A 4743-nucleotide genomic window follows, 5' to 3' on the forward strand; every position below is an offset into this window, starting at 1 on the left:
GCTGAACATTGTACAGATGCCTTATTACACTATTGGTGTTACAGTACTGCGAACTATGTGGCACAACTTACGCATAACGCATCCACCTTCACAGGAGTCAGGCATGGATACCCCCCTCCGTTTCCGTTTTTGCCAAGTTTCTTCGCCCACTTCGACAGACTGCCGGTGAAAGACCTCTTGTTCAGAATATCTGAGCCCCAGATCGCTGTTGCCGCTTGCTTAACCAAGCGACTGTCCACTGTCTCTGCAGACAGCTTCGTCAATTTAATCCGTGGAATTTTGACACCGTTTCCATGGTCAATCTACAAAACTGACAAGTTTTGCTTTATAAGCATCTAACCTGCCACAACACAAGAACAGTTGTAGTTCATGCTTGTTTATGTTAATGCTGCCATTGTGATTTTAGATTGGTAATCCTGCTAACAATGTGGTAGCAATAGCTGCCCAGCAAGCTTGAACTGAACGTATCAGTGCCAGTGCTACCTACTCTTGAATTATGAGCAACCGAGATCGCGTCTGAGCTGTTGCGGCAACTGAACTATTGAACTTTGAGCTGGTGATTGAGCTGTCGAAATTCCAAGCGCCACTTTCAATACCTCAGGATAACATTGTAAACTGCCAGTTAGTCAATGAGCTGCCCGTTGTTGAGTTGTGCAATGCGGCACGTGACTCCAGCGTTTTCAAGTCGAATTCCCAGCTGTGTGTTGTTACAGGCATGAAAAACCATGCAGCTTACATTCCATACTGCAGGTAGTGGGAGTGTGTGTCTGCCTGCTGAGCAGTAACGGTGTCATGAATATGCTTTTCATGAGTGAATCAGTAGGGAGTGGGTCACGGTACGCGCCACCAAAATTTAATGTACGTGTCGTCCCAGATAAATTCCCCAGTAGGAAATTCACACATGATCAGGGTCCAATGAGTAAATTCTCTTTGGGTAGGCATCCCCATGCCTTTAAGTCATTTCCCTGTGCAGGATGCGGCTCGCTGGCTTGCACTCAATAGTACGTCGGAAGGCTTTGGGTCAAGTACCCTGTCAATCTCCATTATCAATCGCATTTAAGAACAACAACAATGACCTTAGTCATCCTTGCAAGTAATAACAAGGTCATTGGTTACATTTTTTTTTTCATACAGTACGGTGGCAATATACTGCTAAAATTCTTCTTTCCAATTCCAATTTTACATTTGTCCATTCAGTTCACAAATGGGATATAAACAGGTAAACAGGTTCGCAGGATGTCATGATAGTCTTTTCTTTCGTTCCACAACATTTGTTGGATCTCCATGAAGTGTCCCTGATAACAGTGTTGTGGAAAGCTGCATACAACAGACAAAAGGAAAGTGAAGGAAGGAAGGAATTTCGTCTAAAGATGATATCTATTTGCGGACCGTCCCTGCAAGACTGGATGTAAGGCGACAGAACGAGCAGTTGCCAAGTCGAATGGCACTAATGGGCCCGCACATGCATTATTGGTTTGGTCTGATTCAGTCTGTCTGCCATCAGTGCATATCCAAGAGTGATAGCCTTATCTTCCTTGCAAACTTGCTACAAAACATGGACTTCAAGGGGCCAGAAATACACATTTACCACTGTTGTACTTTCTCTAAATTATCTGAGATGCGACAACGCTAAGATCTGGTTCTACTTTTCAAAGTAGTAAGAGATATCAAGGTATAAACATCAGTGTGGATACAAAAATCCGGTCCTTGATGCCAATATACACAAACGGCATCTGGAATGCACCACGTCTTGTGAATACAGAATTGATATTGGTCATGTGACATTCATATAAAATTTTCACATAAGCAATTAAATTAAACAAGGTGAAGGTGACATGTACTGGATTATAAAAATGCTGCATGCTTACCATGTCATTGTCAGTAGGTTGGCTAGCATCGCCATTTTTGTTGGCTGTCTTCACCAGCAACCGCTGACGGCGGCACTGGCAGTGCTGCTGGAATTCCGGCCACTTGTTGAGGACTCCATGGATGACGCGTCTAGAGGAAATGCATCCAGGTTGTCCACTTCTAGCTGCTGTCTGGGAGGCGTGATGGGACATGATTGTGCACATCCACTTGGGGGCTGCAGTAGTGCCTGCTCAACTTCATGCCATGGGCTTCGCACTGTATGCTCCGTGACATTGATGTGGACGGGCGTTTGTTCGACAACATCCAGGTACAGGAGGGCTGTCTTTCTTACTGCCTCGGAACGGGGGCTTTGCAGTGGCAGTCTGAACAGAATTAAATATGTTGCTCTATACATGCTGCCGCACAGAGCCAGCATACTGCTTCATAAGAAAAAACGAAAAGAAACCGCTCAATCATCATGCACATTGTACTCAGGGAGTCGATACATGATGTGCTGGAAGAAAGGCTAACTGAAATCCTTGTGACCAAACTTCAGCAGGAGACAAACAACAGCGTAATGTGTTTTTAAAGTTTTTTTATGGACCTTTTATTCTGATTGCATGTGCGCTCCATTGGAGCTAGACCCTCGTTACAGGGCCAGTGTGTCCAATCCATCCATCCATCATACAAAAAAATGGCCGATAGGAAGTACGTTGGCCAAAGAAAAACAAACAGCGCCCTCAGTTAGGGGTGTAGATCACAATCTATTTTCTTGGTAAAACACTCTGCAGATGTTAAGACCTACCTGCATTTAAAATCTTGATGTGGAGTGTGAGAGCCAATCTGTTCAATTCGGCCTCACCGTCATTGTCATGAGCCAGCAGTGCGCCGCTACAGCTTATAAGCGCGTGCCACGTGCTGTTCTGAGTTTTTTCATCGTACGACGTTCATCATCATACGTCGTTAGTCTGTTGAATCCTCGCTTTACTTATTCGGCCCTTCATCACCCAAATTGCTAGGTATATCTTTCCAGTCTCTATTCATTGTATGTATCATACCAGAGTGCTAGTAAACTGTGTGTTATCCAAATGCCGTACTCCTGATCTTATTTTGAGTTTGGCAGATAGCCAGGGACATCGGGTCCGTCACCAGCGTTAGCACCTTTCTTCACCCCTTTCCCTTGGTCTATCTTGCCTCACATGGCGCAGTCGACAGGATACGGCAAGTGATTCTTCAGATTTTTCACTTCTGGTTGATACCGTATTAATTTTTGCAAGTACTTCGACTTTGAAGTTTAGTGCTTATGGACGTAGTTCGAAAGGCATATTCGATTTAGGCTTAGCCTCGTCATTCGAACGCATTGCATTGCAACAGTTCTATCCCTTCGTAACTTCTACTTCACTTTTTGTCACGCATTAATTGCGTCTTCACTTTTTCGGTGCATTGTGCATTTTCAGTTGTTCGCAATTTCGAACGCGACGTTCGGACTTTCTTTAGGTTCAGCTGGTAACCACCTATCTGGAGCATGGTGCAGGATTGTTTCTGGTCTCTCTCGTTTTCGTTGTGTCTTTAACGACAAATATAGTCTTTTGAGTTCGTGAAAGTCCAAAGGTGTTGAGATCTTCTTTTGCGTCCCAGCACAAGAGTTGTTTGAAGAGGTGCGTCTTACGTAATCTCACACTCCCAGAGAACGCTGATCCTCGTCAGGCAGCAATTCTCATCATGGAAGACGACGAAAGGAGGAAACATGCATCTACGTGTGCTATTCCCACCAAAAATGCAACGAGGAATACCAAACATCGGAGGAATACGAATCATCCCAAGATTAACATCAGGATGAACAAGTCTCATCAACTAACAAAACAAGTAAGAAGACACCTATCGCGAGTTCCTCTGCTCCGATCACCATCGATCAGTTAGCTGAGATTTTCAAACAGATGGTTTCCACACCACAGAGGTTAGTAACCACCCCCCGACCTTAGTCAGACCATTGAAGTTCTTTTATGGACGGCCCAACGATGATTTTCGCGCATGGCTTTCATCAATGAGGTGTACGTATCCAGTACGGTTGGGACGATCATACCGCTTTGGCCATGCAAAGAGTGAGCTTCGTGGTGCGGCCAAGGATTGGGACGATGGATCCGAAGATGTTGTGTCACATGCAAGAGTTGGTCAAAAGTTTGAAAGATCACTTTGATTATGATCCAGATCTACCAGATTGGAATCGTGGATTGTGAAGCTAAAAGTACAGAAAAGCGAAGATTTACAGAAAGCGAAAAAAAATCTATTTCTGGACTACATTCATGCAAAGATCAAAATACTCTGCAAGTGCCCTTACCAGCTCAGGGACGGGACAAGATCCGTTACATCACCATGGGTCTACAGAGCGAGGCAACGAGGACAAGTCTCACTTCCTACTACTTGTCTACTAGATGTGACTGTCTCACTCTGATCAAGCTGGCACGACAGATCGAACCTTCTCGAAAACACCGTGATCCAAACTGGCGTCAACATGGAGCCAAGCCAAAGGACTACACGAAGAAGGAACATCAACGTCAGCAAGGCTTTCGTCCACATCACAGCCTAAGTACTCATCTCGGCAAAAGGGTGAGAAACATTCTCCTACTTCCCACCAAAACATCGGACAAATCAAGCAAAAATACAAAGACCCAAGGACTACACCAAACATCAAGACAAAGACAAGAAACACAGCTACACTTCTTCAATAAGACACGACTTACACATCTAGACTCCCCGTGAGACCCGTCATTGAGTTCTTGTAAACAACACACCGTCGACGCCCTGGTTGACACGGGTGAGAACATCTCAATCTTAAGAAAACAGGAAGCAGAGCTTTGGGATATAACATAAAACCATGGAGTGACTCAGCAATGA

This window comes from Ornithodoros turicata, unplaced genomic scaffold, assembly GCF_037126465.1.
Source record: "Ornithodoros turicata isolate Travis unplaced genomic scaffold, ASM3712646v1 Chromosome37, whole genome shotgun sequence".
NCBI lineage: Eukaryota > Metazoa > Arthropoda > Arachnida > Ixodida > Argasidae > Ornithodoros > Ornithodoros turicata.